This window comes from Oryx dammah, unplaced genomic scaffold (genome assembly GCF_014754425.2).
Source record: "Oryx dammah isolate SB20612 unplaced genomic scaffold, SCBI_Odam_1.1 HiC_scaffold_27, whole genome shotgun sequence".
In the NCBI taxonomy this organism is placed as follows: Eukaryota; Metazoa; Chordata; class Mammalia; order Artiodactyla; family Bovidae; genus Oryx; species Oryx dammah.
Window position 1 is genome coordinate 55,954,392 of NW_024070211.1, and position 21,272 is coordinate 55,975,663.

At 43.1% G+C, this 21,272-nt stretch overlaps 1 protein-coding gene across 3 annotated transcripts in view; it reads right to left on the reverse strand.

The window, feature by feature from the left end:
• MYO1B (myosin IB) overlaps positions 1 to 14,462 on the reverse strand; it is a 195,121-nt gene extending 180,659 nt beyond the window's left edge. For all 3 annotated transcript variants that reach the window (XM_040228906.1, XM_040228904.1, XM_040228902.1), the window contains exon 1: positions 14,206 to 14,462. The gene's annotated coding sequence lies outside the window, so the exon portion shown is untranslated. The remainder of the gene's footprint in view (positions 1 to 14,205) is intronic.
• Between the last annotated feature and the right edge of the window lie 6,810 nt (positions 14,463 to 21,272).

Sequence of the window (21,272 nt, forward strand, 5' to 3'; positions counted from 1 at the left end):
TTTATCCATTTGTCACAAAATAACGTCTCCCAGACTCCTATCACCCACCTTCTCCCTTTCTCCCTCCTCACTCTAAGTGACCCTTATAGCATCCACAGCTTCGATCACACCTAGATGCTAACGGTCCCTCCATCCAGACCTCAGTCCCTGGCCTGTCCCTGAGCCCTAGTGTCTGCACTTCGTGGATCTGTTAAACCCCACTCTCTGCCTGGAGGCCCCACATCCCAAATGAAACCCTCTACTTTCAGCCTGTCTGTGCCAACCATTCCCAACATCACACAGCTAGAAACTCGGGAGTCATCCCAGACCCCCACTTCCCCAGCCCTCTCCAACCCAGTCACTACATCCCCCCACTGATTAAAGAAGGGTACATTAAAACACTCACCACAATCACTGACCCAATCAGCACATTCTCAACAGCTACTATCAGCAAATAACCCAAAATATAGAAAAGGCTCAGTGTACAAAAATGTTCATCATAGTATTATTATTTTACAGCAGCAAAGTGGTAGAAGCAACCCAAATGCCCAATAAAAAAGAGGTGCTTCAGGAAATGATTGTACTCAACAGAATACACAACTATAAAATTTATTTCAAAACCTGTAGGAATATAGAAAATACATGAACTCTATGATTGCAGTCATTCCAAAACAAACACATAGAAAGCTTGAAAAGGAATATTCAGAAATGGTCAGAGTTGATATTTTAGAGATAGCTGCCTCAAGAAGTCTTCTTTTAGTTTCATTTTCTAAACTTTCTGTAATGTTCTTAAGATGATTCTTTTTTTTAAGTACAAAATACCCAAAGGCGAGTGTTTGTTAGTAATCTTGGACCTTCTGAGTTGCTTGGTTTCAGGATAAATGGGAATTTTGCTACAGAACTCCCTTCAGCTGCCATGCTACCTTCATGTCACATCTGTTGCAACATCCAACGCAAACTCCCACGAAATTATGTTTCCCTCTAAATCCTATTATACTTGTAGCCCTCAGAGTGAGATCCTAAAAATTAATTCTTTCAAGAAATCCAACTGGACATATTAACAGCTGCATGACTGCGGAACTGGGCTCTCAACATCTGCCATGGTTATTAACTGTTCTAGGAAGAGAAGATCAACACACAGGCGTTGCTGCCAGAAGGGCAAGTGCAGAGCTGGAGTGGAATCACAGAAGGTGAAGCCCCTTGGTATCAAGTGTGCGACAGGGGTGCTGACTAACAGGTAAGGGAGGGGCACTTTCCCATCCAAGGAGAGAAGCTGTCAACCCTTTCATCCCAAAGTCCATGATATATGAAATAGTTTCCTGTTGCATTTTACCTACATTTTTCTGTTTCTATTTTAAATTATCAACAAATGGCAAATATTAAGGATTTGGCTGACAGTTTGACCACTATTTCTCAAACAACTCATGCCATCCCCTTGGCAAGCGTCAGCTAAATCCAAAAAATTTCTCTTCTTTGACGTATTGGTGTATATAAAGTGAAACAGACAAGCTATAAGATCTTGTCCATGCCTAGTGGGTCAGTGATAATACAGACCTTTCAGAACTGCTGCCTTACTTAGTAGTAGCATATATATTGTTTCCTTTTTAAGAATTCCTCTGATGAGTCCCTTTGAAAAGTAAATACTAAATCCCAGTTATGCGTGTTAGTGGCTCAGTCATGTCTGACTCTCTGTGACCCCATGGACTGTAGCCCACCACGCTCCTCTGTTCATGGAATTCTCCAGGCAAGAATACTGGAATAGGTAGCCATTCCCTTCGCTAAGGAAATCTCCCCAAACCAGGGATGGAACCCAGGTCTCCTGCATTAGCAGGAGGATTCCTTATACCCAATCTATCAATCCAGATTTCACCATAAGTAAACTAGTCTTCCTTACACCAGAGAAAGAACACATGTAAATATTTATGTTATGTTCAAATCAGACATTGTGGTTGGAGATGAAAAACATTACCAACTGTGGAGTAAAGTATAGGAAGGCATCCCTTTATTTAAATCCCCTCAACTAGATTTTATATTTGACTGTGAAACATTGCTGAAATTAGCAATATTTCTCAAATAAATAGCTACTCTGCTGATACCAGGCAACACTGCTGTCACATTTCCTTTGAAATTCATGTCAGTATCATTTTGAGATATTTACAGCATGCCACTGCTTAAAAATAAATTCCTGTAGATAAAACAAACTTAGCAGAAAAGCCCATTTCCCCACTCACAATTATTTGAGAAGGGACATATGAAAACTGTAAAGCTCACTGAACTTTTTTTAAAAGTAATTAAAATCAACGGGCTTTTGAGTAAACGTGTCAAATTTGGCCAAGTTCTCTTTCTAAAGATGTATTTTGGCAATTTTCCAGATAATTTTATTTTCTTAGGCTCCAAAATCACTGCGGGTGGACTACTGCCACAAAATTAAAAGACACCTGCTCCTTGGAAGGAAAGCTGTGACAAACCTAGACAGCGTTAAAAAGCAGAGACATCACTTTGCCAACAAAGTCCATAGAGTCAAAGCTATGGTTTTTCCAGTAGTCATGTACAAATGTGAGAGTTGGACCATAAAGAAAGCTGAGCACCAAAGAACTGATACTTTTGAATTGTGATGCTGGAGAAGACTCTTGAGAGTTTCTTGAACAGCCAGGATATCAAACCAGTCAATCCTAAAGGAACTCAACCCTGAATATTCATTCACTGGAAGGACTGATGCTGAAACTGAAGCTCCAGTACTTTGGCCACCTGACACAAAGAGCAGACTCACTGGAAAAAACCCTGATGCTGGGAAAGATTGAGGGCAGGAGGAGAAGGGGGTGACAGAGGATGAGATGGTGGGATGGCGTCACCGACTCAATGGACGAGTTCGAGCAAACTCCAAGAGATAGTGAAGGACAAGAAAGCCTGGCGTGCTACAGTCCATGGGATCACAAAGAGTCAGGCACGACTTAGCTAGTGAACAACAATAATTTTCCAGGATTTTGCTCTTTCAGCTTGGAAAACTTTAAAAATTCTGAGACATAACAAGATGGGGGCCATGGAGACAACCCTAAGCAAAATAAGGAAAGAGAAAAAAATTCAACTTCAACATTCCCTCAATTTTCCAAGTCCTCCAAGATTCTCAGTGCTTTGATTTAGGAAATCAAAGACCACCCCCAGCAACCCACTCTAGTATTCTCACCTGGAGAATCACATGGACAGAGGAGCCTGGCGGGCTACTAGTCCATGGGGTCACAAAGAGTCAGACACAACTGAAATGACTTAGCACACAGACCACTCTCCCAGCCTTTAGTGAGCTACGAAGTTAATTAATTCTAGATATGAATAAATAAAAGGCAACTGAATTTAGATTTTGAGCGTGAAAGTTACATTTATTTTTATGATTAAAAATAATAAAATTTAGTCTTTACTTTGAATTGTAGAAATGTGTGCATCATTTCCGTGTGACAAGCAAGTAAAGGAGAAAGATGGGGTCACTGAAAGGAGCGGTTCTCAAAGGGAGGGGAGTAAGAGGAGACCAAAAGGAGTAACAGATGGCCAGAGGCCCACTCAGGGAGTGCAGCCAGAGACAAAAAGGGAAAATGACGACAGAAAAAGAAACACTCAAAGACAGAGGAGCCTCACAAGGTCCCACATCCCCATCTTCTAACTTTTAGGGATACTTCTGCTGAAGACTTTTATTAAATATGGTGTGTTCCTGCAACTATAAGCATACATGGGAAACTCCTGCACCTGTGAACTGCAATCAAAACAGGCAGACCCCAGGCATCCCACCCTCTTCTGCCCTACTTGAGGGAATCATTGGGCAACAGCAATCTGATCTTTCTCATAAGATTTTTGTGTATTATTATTAGTTCAGATATAACATAACCAGATTACAGAAAACATGGAAAATAAGTAGGGTTGTAAAGCAAGCCATCCCAATCTGCTAAATTAACATGATCACTGTGAACACTTTGGTTTCTTTGTCATCTTTCTTCCTATACATTTTTCAGAGGAGTATCTAGAGATCCATATCATATCATATATGCACCACTTAGAGTCAAACAAATCTGAATATCTAGTGGGGGAAAAGGAGGAAGAACCCCAGAAATCCATTTTCAGGAAAGACAGGAGTAGCAACCAACATTTATACCAAGCGCTTGCTCTGTGCCTGACACTATTCTATACACATTTTGACTCACTGAATTCTTAATACAACCCAAGGAAGAAGGCTCTACTATTATCCAAATGTTGCAGGCGAGAAAGTAGAGGCAGAGACAGATTAAGCTATGTGCCCCAGGACGTGGACAGGGGCTTCTAAGCAAAAGAGTCAGGTTTCAAACCCAGTACTTTCTCCAGAGTGAAGTCTATAATAATTGAACCACACTGCCTCTCACTGAGTGAGGGTTATCACCACGTAAGGGAGAACCAAACCCTGACACACTTGGCCCAGATACAAAGCCTCAAAGACCAAAAAGCTGCGACTGAAGTGTGCAGTCTGCGGTGGAATCAAGTGTGCATGACTCAGACCAGAGTCCCCCACCCCCAACCCACTCTGTCACAACAGAGCCCTCTGCGTGTCTACAGAAGGGGCCAGAGGGAAATGGAAGAGAGAGACCCTAGACCTTGGAACAGCCAAAGATGGCCCTGCTCAAGAGCCCTCCCAGCAGGAGAGATAGGGCTTCTCCAGACCGCAGAGCAAAACTCAGTCCAACAGGGCAGAGCCCAGGATGCTAGTGTGCCCAGCAGCCACCAGGAACCAGGGCAGCGGCAGGGCTCAAGGGGTGGAGGAGGGGCTTGGGGGTGGGCAGTAGCCCCATTCAAGCCCCATCACACAGGCAGTGCTCTCTTTACCTGGGCGTCTTCATTTGAGAAGGAAGGGGAACACGCTGACCAAAACTAAACATTTTTATGTCATCATAACTTAAACACTATTACATACCATTATGATGATGAGGGTGTGTTAGTCGCTCAGTGGTGTCTGACTCCTCGCGACCCCATAGAGCCTCCCGCGCTCCTCTATCCATGGAATTCTCCAGGCAAGAGAACTGGAATGGGTTACCATGCCTTCCTCCAGAGGATCTTCCTGATGACTTACTACGATGACGACTTACTAAGAAGTCAAACTTTTTAAATCATTGATTACTAACATTTCCATCAATCTATCATTAAAGCAGGACTGCACCTCGGGGCTTCTGGGCCCACTTTCACTGCCTGGAAAACTCCACCATCCTTCTCTTCCTGGAGAGGCACATCAGGCAGCTGCATGAATGCCTGCTTCCTAAGGCAGGCCCTCCCTCCGCCCCCAAGCCAAAGCCTCCCCTCCCCATCTTTCTTATTCTCAGCATCCTGTCCTTTCCCTTCATAGCAAATATCACAATTCACAAACATGTCATAAATATCTGTGTTCACTTCTGCAGTGTCTCTCCCCTCACATTCCATGAGAACAGAAACATACCTGCTCTGCTCACTAATACTAATACTTGGGTGGTCAGACACCACCAAGCGACTAACACACCTTCATCATCATAATGGTATGTAATAGTGTTTAAGTTATGATGACATAAAAATGTTTAGTTTTGGTCAGTGTGTTCCCCTTCCTAGCACCTAATACCGTGCCGAGGACATACTAGGCACCCAAACATTTGATGCCTGAATACATGAATGAACCAATAATCACCCCTTCCCCTTACTTCTGCAAGTATCATACAGAATTTTTATGTTGAAGTGAGTTATGACATTTCCATGACAGGCTGTTAGTTATTTCACACTTTATTAGAAAAGCCACCCACTCCAGGCTCCCATAGCAAACACTACTTGTAATGTGAACTTGGTCAAGAACCCATCAATAAACAAATACAAAATCGATCCCATTCCTGTATACCAGAGACACCAATCAGAAATGTGTTAAACGATTCCACTCATGATGACCACAAAAACCATAAAGCACCTTGGTACCAATTTAACAGAAGTTGTGAAAAAGTTTTACACATAAAATTATGAAAGTTACTTAGGTCTTCTACATCCTTTCATTGAAGGACAAAAAGACCTAATCAATACAGAGGTATATTAGGTTGCAGATGGGAAGCCATGAGACCCTAAAGATACCAATTCTCCCTAAATGTTTATTATGAATGTAATTCCAATAACACAAAATAAAAAATAAATACATAAACAAGCCACATGCTTGGAGAACATATGTGCAGGTTAACCCATGTGGAGGGAGAGAGAAGAATGCAACAAGCATTTGACACGTCAACTGACACAAAGACAGAACATGGCATTTGGTGTGAATTCCAGTAATTTAACTATTATGGGTGTGCAATGTTACTTCCAATACTTTGTTTCAAATATTTTCACTGTTGTAAGCTGTGAAACAGTAAATGCTACCAGCTCAGGGAAACTGGATTGTGACAGATGTGTAGGTGTGACAGGTAGAGAGGGGGCTTCCAGGAAAAAGCAAAGATCCAGGAGAACAACAAGGAAGAGAAAGAAAAGAAATATCTGAGCGAGAACCAAGTAACACATGGTCCCATGGAAAGCCAGACAATGACAGATCTAGAAACAGTACAATGTAGTAACTCCAGCAGAGTTACCTCCAAAGTGATCCTGCCACAAAGGGGGACACTGGTCACATAAGCTGGGACCTGTGCACACCCCATCTTCCTCTTGGAGATCCACCGTGCACAGTCATAAATAAAAGCCCACGACAAGGCTTTCTGCAAAGAGGAAACTGTTTTAAGTTTATTTAAAGAAACTTATTCAAAATGTTGTTTAACCAGTACTCACTTGGCCAAAGAACTCTTCTACACTCACATCTACCAACTTTTCATGGAACACCACCCTTTGGGAAATGTTGCATTCTGGTAACCCAGCCTTTTAAAGGCCTGAACCAGAATAGACTTAGGGATTTGAAAATAAAAGGCAACACTCAGCCAGACACTGTAACTGAGTGGACGGGTGTAAAAGTCACAGAAAATAGAGAAGTCAGTGATGCTTCTGAAATCCAAAGTCAAGATGACTATAAGAATGCTATTAGTGCAGACATAGGATCAACTACTTAGGTAATGGGCCCTAAGGTTGGATTTTGATGGGTCTGGAGAGAGAGTAAGACTCCCCTGGAAAGAAAACTGAGCAAGGAGTTCAAAGATCTGGAGTCCGGTGACAGATGTATCCCTGGGTAACTTTTTGAGCCTGGGCAGTTCTCAGATACATGGAAGAGGTTACGGGGGTGGCCTGAAGGCCCTTTCGATTTTACCACTCTACCATTCCAAAAACTAAATATCTGAAGTCAAAACACCAAGAGAGTCAAGTTCTACCTTTAAAGAAGGTGTGAAATGTTTACAACACAAGATACAAATAAACAATTCAAGAATCTGAATATTTGAATTTAAGTACAAGGATGAGAGGTTTTTAAGAGATTATACAATTATGGGTGCTAAAGAGATTGCCCCAGGATCTATAAAAGCTATACATCCCCTCTTCCACTGTCACAAAATACTTAGTATTCTGCTACGGCAGAAAGTAGATTCCTGAATCTGACCCAGTGTGGTGGTTCATATATTTTTATGAATGCCTCTCAAAACCCTGAAGATTTCAAGCAAGTGAGAACTTTTTACTAGGGCTCACCACATCAGAAGTAAATCAAAACTGTGGTCAGCTTATTACAACTGTAATTAGACTGTATGAGGGCTGCCAAAAAAAAAAAGCCATGCAAACTGGCCTAAGCCCTATGTTCATAAAAATTAAACTTTTCCTAAAAGCATTTAGACAGGGACTTTATAAAATGAATAAAAGAGTGATGATCCTTTTGAAGCACTTTCAAGGGGAAAAAATGATCAGCTGGGAACCGGGCTTATTTGCAATCTGAACACTGCAAACAGTGCTTCAGAGTCTAATATAGAATTTATAAGAAATGAGCACCAGGGTAAGAGAGAGAAGGTGTACACTGGCAAAAGTCAGTAGGGCCAGTGGGAATTTTTCAACCAAGGTTTTTGGTTTGTTGTTTTCTCTTCTGGTGGAAGTGTGCAGAAAATGTTTTCATGAAGCCAGTGAAAACAAGCAGTTTTCAATATGCACACACACAATAACAAAACCAACAATGAATAACCTGCTCCATTCCATTGTCTTTCAATGCAGTTTTCTAAAGTCTCTTCAAGGATGTATTTTTTTTTAAACAAGTTTTAAAACTTCTAAAGTACAATTCTGAATAATATCTTATTTTAACACAGCAAAATGAAGCCATCTGTGTAATTTCAAGGCATCTTGAGTGCATGCAGGATTGATCAGAAGTCTCTGAAAAGCAGAGACTTGGTCTTCTCCTGGCCCCTCCAAGTTATCTACAAAAGCCAGGCACCTGGTGTTTGTAAAGCTCCATGTGGTTTATCTACTAAGCAAAGGAAGAATATCCATTTTCATTTACCTCTAGACTTCAACTTCAAAAACTGCCTATCTGGACGAGAATGCATTTCATACCAATTCTTTTCTTCCTTTCTTTGTCCAAAGTCTTAACGCCCAAAGTTCCAGCTCTGCAATGGTACTCCCACAGTTTACCCACATGCATGAGACCCTGAGCTCCAACTGGATGCCCAGCAGCATAACTGTGCCCACAGAGACTGGAGGCCAGAGATCAGACAAAGCTCTGGAAAACTCCCAGAAGGCCAGTGAACTCCCACAGAGAAGGCGGTGATCAGGAGAGGATGAGAAAGATCACCAGGCACGGCTGGCTCCTCGGTCTGTTTCACCAAGTCTCCCTCACTTGAGAGAGTAGAATAATACAGGAGAGCCAAGCACAAGACACAGGGGAACAAAAGGAGAAGCTCAGAAGCATTTCAACCAACTCTCCCATTACTGGTCCAGTCAAGGACACAGGAGCCCTGACTCCAGGGGACAGAGGAAGCTATCTAGGAGGGAGAGACACTGTCAGGGTGGACTCGCTCTCTAACTCCATAAAACTCACTCCTCAAGGCTTCCAAGAGCACTGCACCAAGAGGAAGAGGGCGAAGCACAGTCTTGGGTTTGATCTCTACTAGCCTGGGCCGGTTACTCAACCCCCCATTTACAAATACCTCCTCCTAAAGAAGAAAAATGAGGAATAAATGAAGCAGGCTATGGAGAGAAGAACAATGAGGAATAAATGAATCAGGCTATGGAGAATACAGAATGCAGCCTGACACAGCACAAGTACCCAATGCTTAAGGGACAGCAGCATGAATGTCATGTAGCAAAATATATTACAATTCTTTGGTGACTTGGCATTTCCTGTCCACAATGCAAATAGGCCTGAAGTCTATGAACAGCCTCAGTGGGGCTGAACACAAGATTTGGAATGGTGGGACGTTAGCAGGCAAGAAAGCAGGAGGGACTTGCTGGACAGCAGGACCAACCATGGAATGCAACACCCTCTCCCATGGGATGGTACTTTATACATCCTCGGGGTCTAAAAAAGGATACAGTCCTCTCTCCTCAGGCAGCAAATTCACAAGAAAGATGCTCCTTAACATCCCAACCAGTCCAGCCTTCAGAGGCAGGTGTTCAGAGACTCAATCCTCTGGCACCATCAGAAGTTGGAGGAAACAAAACCAAGGCTCAGGCGCTGGGCTTGGGTCCTCCATAACTCTCACACTTTTCTTTGTTTCCAGCTTTTGTCTCAGCAGCAAGTGTTGGCATGGCCTTGATCACCACAACTGTCACAGTCATTTTCTTCATTACCAACATCCACCCACTGGGTGCACTGAGCTGCCCTGTACATCCTCTGATACACAGTAGATTTCCTTTGCTCTTTTTTAATGCACAGCCCTACATCAGCTGTATGCTTAATAAGATATGAATTGATGATGACACTGGCAACTGAAAAGAAACCTATGACTGGTTATAAGAGCATCCTTCATCCCTCTTAGCTGGTATGGAAGATGCTCCCAGTTAGCACTCAGCAGCCCATGTGTGTGCATCCCCTCTAAATATCCAGTGGACGGGAATGTAATGGCCTCAGGAGACAAAACTTACTGCACTTCTACTATAGTCTCTGAAGACCCCAAATGATGTCCTACATGAACTAATTAAACAAGTAAAGGTAGAACTTTCAGTCTTCAAAGTCTTATCTTAGGAACAACAACAACAAATAGAAACCAATATTGAATTTTCCACTTGCCCAGGAGCATTCTGAGAAGTCCATAAGCAACTGATGATGCCAAGTATTCAAATCCACTCCGCTCCTGCACTCAGATGTCTCCTAGGTCAAGGTTAGGTGCCTCCAGTCCAGCACCATACTTCACTCCCCACCCCAAGGACAGATACCACTTCCATTCCCCTCTCACGTGGATGCCTAAGCTTCCCTTCCCTTCCCCTGTGGGGACAGGATGAGCACAGAAATCCTGTGGAATGTGTGTTCCCACAGAGCTCAGAAATGTGATGATCTCAGAGGATATTGTAAAGAAAGACCCTTGACACTTCCCTAAGGAAGAATGTCTTCTGTAAAAGGCGACTGCCGGGACAAAAATCAAGTGCTGGGAAAATCTAGGGCCTGCTGCTGTGTATGACTCCAATTCTGATGTCCCACTTCCTCTTTAGAATCACATTCCTTTCCTCCTTATTCCTCTTCTAAAAAGACATGCTGGCATTAGGTCTCAGTAAAGAAGCAAAGTGCAGTGTTCTAATAAAGGCTGGAAGAAAAACAGGCTAAAATAGATTTCAATAAATATCAAGTGACTGTAAGATCTACTCCATTCCACTACCTTTAAATGCTCCCCCTGCAAAAAAAAAAAAAACACTTATTTTTTAAAATGTGCAGCCCAACTTTTTCATTTATTTCATTCACTTAAAGTTTATTAACATAGGCCATCAAACAGCAAAGCTTTTTAACAATACAGTTTGAAGAGTTGTCACTAATCTAGCCTTTCAAATCTATCTCACAGTGGATTTTGAAAGAATCCATGATGGTAAGATACATGAAAGTGATATGAAATCTGCAAATGGCTAAACAAATACATACTTGGGCTTCCCTGATGGTTTGGCAGGTGAGGAATCCACCTGCAATGCAGGAGACACAGGAGGCTCAGGTTTGATCCCTGGGTTGGGAAGATCCCCTAGAGGAGGGCATGGCAACCTATCTCAGCATCCTTGCCTAAAAAATCCCATGGACAGAGGACCCTGACGGACCACAGCCCAAAGGGTCACAAAGAGTTGGACACTGAGAGACTAAGCATAATCAAATAGATAATCAAGTTGCTGTCATTCCCAGGATTAAAAGATAATCACATCATACACTGCAGAACTTGGAATCAGAGATTAGAACTCAAATCTCACCTCCAACACTTACTAGATACCTATACAACTAAGCAAGTTACCAAATTCCCTAGGCTTCAGTTTCAAAAGTTAAAATGGAGATAATACCCACTTTATCAAGTTGTGAGGATTAATAGAATAATGCATATAAAACCCTTTTCACATACTAAATACTAAATGATAGCATAAAATCAAAGTGTCTATTGAAAATAGTAGAAGGGGGCTTCTCTGGTGGTCCAGTGGTTAAGAATCTACCTTGCAATGCAGAGGACACCAGTAAGATCTCTGGTCAGGGTATATCCCACTTATCACAGAGCAACTAAGCCCGTGCACCAGAACTACTCAGCCTGCGCTCCAGAGCCCTAGAGCCTCAACTACTGAAGTCCATGCACGTGGTGCCTACGCTCCACAAGGGAAGCCACCGCAGTGATAAGCCCATGCACTGCAACAAAGGGTAGCCCCTGCTCTCTGCAATGAAAGAAAAGCCCACTCAGCAATGAAGACCCAGCACAACCGAAAAATCAGAAATAGCAGAAGGGAGGGGGACAACAGAAGAATCTCACCCAACAGGAGAACAAATATTAAAAACATGGATCCTACCCGCTGATCCTACCCTTCTTGGCCAGATACCACTCCCACCTATCTCCACTCCCTCCCACTGATGTCAGAAGCTCCCCGATGCTTTGCATAACTGGAGCAATCAGGGAGAGTCTGTATCTAACTCCAGGGTTAACAAAGTGATGATTCATCCCATCCCATGAAGAGGGTGCAGCCTCATCATACAATGGGGAATCCTTTGAATGGCCTGTGGCCAGAGACCAGCTATGTAAGAGCATCCGCCATCCATGTCTTCGGTAGCAGTGACAGTCTTACACTTTGCATTTTGTTAATGTATATTCCAAAGAGGACTTGGGAGGAATCCAACTGTGCTCTATTTTACAAAACAATTCACAACATAAACAAAAAGCCCAAAATGCCAAGACAACTGTAAGGAAGGCAGTCTCCCTCTGTTCACTGCCCATGGCACCATGTTTTGCCAAGCAGTGTGTTAGTTATAACGACAAACAGCTTGACGCTTGGACAGCATCCCACTTCAGCTGCACATCATAATGGCTCCTGAGGACAAATCCCACTGCTTTTCAGCCTGGCCTAAAAATCTGACCACATCCTAGTAGCTGGTACAGCTCTTTTCCATTACCACTGAGTGGGCAGGAAACATTTTTCTCCCCCGGAATAAGTTTCTCATCCCCCTTCTAAGGTTAAGAGACTTTCAAACTTGGTTGTCTTCAAATGAACAGCCAATGGAGTAGTTTACCCCGAGCCCTCAGACGTCTCAAAGCAGCAGCTCTGCGTCATTTCCCAGCCCTGCCTGCAGCCAGACAACTATAACTGAATGTCTCCTGAACTATCCCCACAGTAATTCTAACCTTCAGTACAACTCTGGGATCTTTCCACCAGGGTCCCATAGGCACAAACCATGAATGCCTGGAAATGTCAGCCTCCTCCCTAAATGGTTTCACTTGGAATACTCCATTCAAGAAACACTCATCATTCAATCCTCTGACTCCCCCAGGGAGGTCAGCCAATCCTCTTGGGCCTCTTGATTCCAATCTAGGAAAGGGTCACTTAACATATGCCCAACACCTTACATTCAATTCTACCTCCCGCTAAAAAAAGATTCCTGTTCACCATAATGCTAACTGTTCTCTCTCTAAGTCCAGATGACCAACATTACGGCAGTGAAAACACAGAAGTCATGACTCCTCAACTCAAAGCCCAAAGAGTAGTGTGTATGATGTGTTTTCTGGGAAAGACTGTAAAGGGTTTTTCAATCTGCTGTTATCTAACCTGATTCATTTATTTAGCAATGTCTAATTTTCTGATGGTTTCCCTCCTCAAATATTCCTGGAAATTTGTTATATTACAATGGAGAAAATTGTGTCAAAAATCAATGCTATAAAATTTGCTCCCTACCCATTCAAGTCAATACCTACTAGCTACAAACACGGATCCACAGACACATATATATACACACAAATACTCTGATTTACAGCAGGGGGGGGGGAAGTCTTCTTCCATTCTAATTAAGATTTGATTTCCACAAACTAACACTGAGAACGCCTAGAACTCAAGGAAGTACACAACTTGTTGCAGCAATAAACGCTCGGCCGCAGTCTGAACAAAGCATTACAAATAAGCTCCAGAAACCCACACAGCAAGCCCTTGGACCAAAATGCTGGGTGTTTGTAATCAACTCCCCACTCTCTCTCATCACCCACTCCCCAACCCTCTTCCCCGCCCCAGCAAGAACCCTCCAGGACGCCCGCTCCTCAACTGGCTTCCATTCCTGCCCCGCCCCCTCCCCTTCCCTCTCCAGGACCGTGAATCAATCCCATCCCGGGCAGGAAACGAGACCCAGGGCAGCCCCCTCCGCTGCGGTGGAACAAAGGAGCAGAGCACAGCTGCACGCGCAGGACGCCCCATCGGGCCCCGGGCCCTTTCTCCCCAGCCGCTGGGGCACGCCGCACCTGAACCCCACTCCCCAGGACGCCCCATTGTTCTCCCTCTGCTTTCCTTCCCGGAGGAGGCCACCCCGCCTCCTTCTGTAGACCCAGGGGGCCAGGAAACAGCTGTGCACGAGGGGGATGGAGGGGGTGTAGGTGAACACCAGGAAGACCTGGATTCCACTTTGCCCACAGGTACAAGGAAGATGGGGCAAAGTGAGAGCAACTTAGTTTAGCGCCCTCTACTCTCCCACCGCCCCCGAAGCAACTGCGGAGTCGCGACCACCCTGCGCGACCTCCAGGGTCGCGGTGCCGCACCGCCGCCCGGCCCAGCAGTGGAGACCTCAGACCCCGCTGCCCCGCGCTCCGCGGGCTGCGTCAGGACCACGGGGAATCGCAGGCACAAAGGACCGAGCGGGCAGGGCAGGGGGAAGAGGGAAAGCGCTCGCGCTACCTCGCCGAGCGCCACTCTGCCTCCTCGTCGTCCACCCTCTCCGGCGCGCTCCGGGACGCTGGCCCTCTGTGAGGCTGCGGGGCTCCCACGCGGCTACTCGGCGGATGCTGCTAGCGGCTGCTGCCCGGCGACTGCCGGCCCCTGCGCCCGCGCTCCCACACCGCCTCCAAGCGCTGCGGCCGGGGCTCCCGTGCGCTTCCAGTTGCAGAGTGCGCGGCCGCTGCGGAGTGCGGCGCTGCGGCGGGAGGCGCCCGGCCACTCCCCTCTCCCCGGCGCGGGCGAAGGGGCCGGCCGAGGGGCGGGGGCGCCGACCTCGCAGCCTGGGATTCGCCCCTCGGCGAGCCGGCAGAACCCGGAGCCGCCGCCTCCCAGCTGGCTCACCTCCGGCCGCCTCGGGGCCGAGGGCACAGCGCCCCCCGGTGAGCGCGGGTGCAGCCTCGGCCTCAGGACCCGCCTGCACGGGGCAAGCAGTGGAAAAGAGGGAGAGGAAGAGGCGTCCCTCTCAGCCCACGGAAGGCACGGCCCTTCTACATTTTTTACTCCCGAATTTATTAACATCAAACGACAAATATAATTTCTGGAGGGGCAGGCCAGGGGGACCGGGCCGGCGGGGAATAACAACTAAAAGCCAGCCGCAGGCACCGGCTGGCAAAGAGTAGGAGTGTTCATTGTTCCTCTCCCTTGGATAAAAAAAAGTTGGGATACCCAAGAATATTGGAAAACATTAATCTGACCGAAAAGGAGAAAAGTGTACCTAGTAGCAAAGTGTGCTTTTATTTAAAAGATTTTTTAATATTTGCTAACTCAGTTTCATGTTATGCTAAGTAAACCCTGGCCAAGTCTCTGATACAGAAAATAAAAGATAGTTTAAAAAGAAATTTCAACTACGTGTGTATGTGTATGTATTTTTATTTACAAGATTTTTTAAATATCTGAACAACAATACATATGAATATAGAATGATCAGTGACAAAGTGTTCATCTGTATGTTATTTCGGCATCCTGGAGTGGACAGAGAATCAGGCCCTCCTTCACTCCAGCTGGGTTCTTGTCTCTGTAAAATTCAGAACAAGCCATTTGACCCTCGCCCTGGTTACCTCATCCCAAGAAGGGAAGGGTGCTCATCCTAACTTACTCACTGGGTGAGGTGAGGATTACTTGGCTAAGGTGTTGAAAGCAATGTAGACATGGTAATTGTTATTCATGTTTCTATTTTATCCAATAAGGAAATAAATTGCCATAAATGGGGCCAGGTTTAAATGGACTGACCTATATCTGGAAACTGTCACTAAAATGAGGTGATCCAAAGAATTCAGACCATATATAGTAACTGTCCCCACAGGCATAAGAACCACAGGCAGTGCTATTTGTCAAATGCCACCAGTAGAGACTGAAAAGGTAACTGTATCTTGCTTTGAAACGACACTATCATTGATGGCACCATCAGCATTCTGATCTACATAAGACACCCGAGATGTTCTAAACTTAAACATATTGAGTACCAGGTACTGTTCTTTTCCTGTTTAATCTTCACAAAAAACTGGGAGGTAAGTTACCCTCTTTGTCCTTGTTTTACAAACCAGAAACCAAGAACAGAGAATTCTTCCAGCTAATAAGTGGCTATACTTGTTTGAGTACATGCCGGCAAATTCCTTTACACTCCTTCCATTAAGGAATAGAGTTAATTGCCTTCCTCTTGCATATAGGCTAGACTTAGTGACGTGATTCTAATGAATAAAATCCAGCAGAAGTGATGTTACATAACTTAAACTTCTGATTCGAGATGAAATCAGATGAAACAACACAGATGAGGTTTAATGACCTTCATTCGAGGTCGTTAAAGGGGCTCCAGCTTTCACCTGGCCCTCTGCTGGGACAATCATCCTTGGAACTCAGCAGCCATGCTATAAGGAAGCCCAAGTCACATGGAAGGTCAGGTATGGGTGGTTCTGCTGATGATGCCAAGTGAGGACCCAACCCTCAGCCAAATGAACGGACAGACATGTGAGTTACGAAGACATTGAGATTACTCCAGTCCCAGTCCCTGACTGAGAGACCTCAAAAGAAACCCTAATTGAGCCTACTCAGTGCCTAGAAACAGGAAAGGTAACAATTATACACGATTGTCTTCAGGGTGGTCACTGCAGAGCAGTAGGCACTGGGAACATTGGGAGAGCTGGGGTGTGAACCCAGGCAATCTGACTCCACAGTCTTCACCACAGTCAGGCACACTACATCAGACTTTGATAACCTAGCCGAATAAACACCCTGAAGATGTCTGCCTTCGCAACAGACAGCATACAGACCTGCTACCCGATGACAAGTGTTAGACTCTCTTCTCCATTTTGCCATCTGACTTCAGGTTCCAAATCAACTACTTTTTAGCAGTTTGGTAGTCAGGGATCACCTGATCTCTGCTCTCCAGTCCAGCTTTTCAAAGGTCACAGAAATTCAAACGGTAGGTTCACAAGAACAAATGTAAATAGGTGGTTTGAGAGAGTGGGCGAGTTCTATAACGTTTTGATCTTGGAAGAAGACCAGGTTAGTAAAAAGTAAGTTTAAGACAGGTATGTACTGAGTAGGATAATTAAGAGAGCTTCTCTCAAGAAGGTTTTGGAGCTCCTGCCCCAAGAAAGAAATTGGGAGCATAGTTATGTAAGAACAGTTTGCTTCAAGAAGAATCTAGCAGAGTGGGGACACCTGAGGCATTCTCCCTGTTTTTTTTTTAAAGCAAGTTCAGAAAAGAAAATAATAGAAACTGTTAAACTCCTCCTAGTAACACTGAGAAAATGAACCAAGAAGCTATTAGAAAACCAAAAATGTTTCTAGAGCAAAGCTATGCTTCTCTTTTAAAAATACCATTAGCCTAGTTTTCGTAACTTTCAAACTTCTGAAGACATACCATGAGGTTTTTAAATACTTGTACCCCAATACAGAATTGTAAAGTAAAAATTAAAAATAAATAAATAAATTTAAAAAAATAAATAAAAATAAATAAATAAATAAATACTTTTACCATCCTGGCTGTTCTTTCCAAAAGTCAATCAACAACTTTTGAATTTAAAAGAAGCAGATTACAGTTGTTCTAATAACTGTCAAAAATAGATAATAAATCCATCAAGTACAAAGCATTTTTTACTTTCCCCTCAGTCTATTTGAAGGAAGTAGAATCTATGAAGAAACAAAAAGACTGTTATTACAGTCATAAATTATCAAATCACTGAAGTAAAAGAATGTAAGAGGTATATTTTACCTCAATGAAAACATGCAGTGATTTAAATTAAAACACGGAAAATCCTGTCATCTTTGTGGAAAATTTTAGAAATAAAAACACATTTGTGTGTGTCCCAGGAAGAGAATTATTTTACCACTAAATGTGTACAGTTGTTGTTTTCCTTAGATGTTTTTACTTGAACTCTTAAAAATTTTTTTTTTAAGAATTCAACATTGGAGAAAATTGACCAACAAAAGGATCACATGACCTGATTCTACCTCATATTGGTGTAGCAAATGACATAGTGTGCTGGAAGTCATAGTTTTAGATTTTCTCACTGGTTCTGTGGGCAACTAACTTTAGAATTTTAGCTAATAAGCTCATGCTTTCTGCCCTAGTTATTTTACATCATCTTGAATGTGTTCAGAGCCTCTGGTTCTAAAAAATCTAAGAGTCTTTATTCTTGCCATGTGTTCTCTCCCTACCTACCTGTCGTTAGTTTTCACCCACTTTACTTACCCTTTGAGACCACACTCTGCTGCTGCTGCTAAGTCGCTTCAGTCGTGTCTGACTCTATGCGACCCCACAGACGGCAGCCCACCAAGCTCCCCCATCCCTGGGATTCTCCAGGCAAGAACACTGGAGTGGGTTGCCATTGCCTTCTCCAGTGCGTGAAAGTGAAAAGTGAAGTGAAGTTGCTTAGTCGTGTCCGACTCTTAGCCACCCATGGACTGCAGCCCACCAGGCTCCTCCATCCATGGGATTTTCCAGGCAAGAGTACTGGAGTGGCGGTGCCATTGCCTTCCCAGTTCTTACCAATTACTGACCATCTTCTTGAACTGGATCCTGCTTCCTTTGCTCTAGTAACATCTTGATGCCACGTCTTCTCCATACTTCGCAATTTGTCCCAGGTTGTGAAATCTTTCCAGTTGTTCTCTTTGGCCTTTCCAACTAGATGACAAATCTCTAGATTAAAGGAGTAATTCAGTTTGGGAACACCAAGTCCATGATAGTAAGAACTGCCTGAGAGAGCTTACTCTGTTCTAGAACATAATCTAAATTCTTTGCATGTGTGTTCATTCATTTAACCCTCATAACAGCCCAATCAGGTAGGTTTTTATGATCCCATTTTACAGAGAATGAAACTGAGGCAGAGAAGTCAGGATATGAAGCTGGTCAGTCTAGCCTCAGGGCTTGATCTCTTACCTAAAGTCTAAAAATAGACTTCCTCTCACATCTGTGAGCTCTTTTTTTCTTTTGTCTCTGAGAAAACAGGTACTGTCTCATTTCTTTAATGTATATATTTCTTAGTTTATAATAGTGCCCTAAATGCAGTAAGAACTGAATTAGTATTTCTCAGTTCCATGCAAAAAAAAAAAAAAAGAATCTTTTTATGTATTTAAAGAATGCTTTGAAAATAAATGCATATTGCTTAAAGTATCATTTGATTCAGAATAGGTATTGTAGAAAACATTTCTATAGCATTTTCAGCCTGTGGGACACAGCAGGAAATATACAACTCTTACTCTTAAGTATTAAAAAAGCTATAGATAGAAAGTAGGTAGGAAAATAGATCTTGAAAGTCCTCATTATAAGAAAACAACTAAAAATTTTGTAACTCTGTATGATAATGGATATTAACTGGGCTTACTGTGGTGATTATTTTTCAATTTGTACAAATATCAAGTCATTACATTGTACCCCTGAAATTAATATTGTTTTGTCAATTATACCTCTGTAAAAATAGAATTAATTAAAAAAATTAAAAACTGTAGATAAGCTATAACAAAAATATTACAGGGTAAAAATGATTGATAAAATTTCTTCCAAGCAGGAAATTTGCTAAAACTTTTAGATGACAAAAAGAGAAGAATTAAAAACTCAGGAATAGGGCTCCTTATAGGAACTATATGTGAAGACCAAAAACTGTGCTTTATAAAATATGAGTGTAATTGAGCACTAAAATTGGGCAGTGAAACTGAAGTGTAATTTTTTTTCTCCACAAAATACATTTGTCTATAGATCAAAATACTGATCCCTCAAATAAATTATAGATCCATCGCCAGGAAATGTAAAGCCTGAATTTTTCCCCTAACATTTTATAATTTAGCATTTTGTCATTTCAACTAGTGGAATAATTGTCTTTTTTATTTCCACTCAAGCTGTAGCAAGTGAGTACCATTATGGCAAAGCCTTGCTGTTAAGCAATAAATCAATCTGAAAAATGACTAGATGGTTTTTCCAATCTTTTTTAAAAAGCATTTTCATTTTTTTAATGATAACTGGGGAGTTTGTCATCTCATTGCCAAGGAGACCTGAGGAGGACTACAAGGAAAAGCAAATTTTATGCCAAAAGAAAACAAAATATTAGCTATCTATACCAAATGAAGAGCAATTAGCAAATATATGAAATAATTGTCTGCTTCTGCTTCAGTCCCTAAAACTAAATGTCCATTTATTTGAGTATGGTGAATACATTCCTCATAGGTATTAGCATATGAAAGAAAATACTGATAAAGAAAGATAATTGTGTAGCCAAAAAACATTTTAACATAACCAAGACAACACATAATCCAGGTGGTAAGGACTATTGACTAAATAAACCAAAATTTAACTGGAACTAAAAGGCTTTCATAATAGATTTGTTCATTGGTTTCAGCTGCGTTCTCAGTCTTGCCATCTTCTGTAGAAGATGAGAAGCTCCGTGAGGGTAGGAATTTTGTCTCTTTGGCCCACTGTCAAGTTCCCAGAGCCTAGAAACATACCAGGGTCAATATTGTTGAACTGATGAATGATGGGGTTTTTTCCCACCAAGGCTTGTAGGATCTTAGTTCTCTGATTAGAGATTGAACCTGCACCCTTCAGCAAGTGAAAGTGCAGAGTCCTAATCACTGCACCAGGGAGTTTCTGAATTTTATAAATCATTGTTATTTTAGGTAAAGCGAAAGTGAAAGTCGCTCAGTCGAAAGTGAAAGTCGCTCAGTCGTGTCTGACTCTTTGCGACCCCATGGACTAAATAGTCCATGGAATTCTCCAGGCCAAAATACTGGAGTGGGTAGCTTTTCCCTTGTCCAGGGGCTCTTCCCAACCCAGGGATCAAACCCAGGTCTCCCACATTGCAGGCGGATTCTTTACCAGCTGCGCCACCAGGGAAGCCCATTGAACTAGCACATAATCTCAGTCAATATTTTCAGATGGGTCTTAAATCAATTTTAAAACTTTGCACAGCAAGGTAAAACAAAAGTAGGTCTTGCTGATGGGTTCCCCAGTCTACTTCAACTGTGAATAAAGCTGAAACTTTAAAGAGAGAAGCCCTGAAGAGTAGCCCACCTCCTGGGGAGGAAGAAGAATGAGACCACATGAGCCCATGTATTGAACAGCAACTGAGCTCCCAAAGGCAGCGTGACTCTACTGAAAAGATGCATAATCTTCTTTCCCACGAGACACGCTGAAATGCTATCATACTGTAAGAAAAGGACACAGACACGTGTCCTAGACTCTCTGGGCCTCTCTTGCCAGGCCTCACCTGCCCCAAGGCTCCCTCAGCTAGTGGGTATTTTACAGGTTCTCCCCAAATCTTGAATCTGGATCTGAAATAATCTTGATCCAAAGACCTCAAACGTTTCCTTCCCTGGAGCGCTGGGTCTGCAAACAGCTTCAAAAACTCTGAAGTCTCCTCGAAACTCATTATCTACCATCTGAGGTATTCTGCAGGGTCATGCAAGCTTCTACAAGTTCACAGTTTGGAAAGCATGCTAAAACTTCTCATTTTTCTTTATGAATCTTTATTAGCCTAAAGCAACTAGCCCCAGCCAGATGTAGCCTGGGCATAAGGGAAAAGAATCTCTTTATT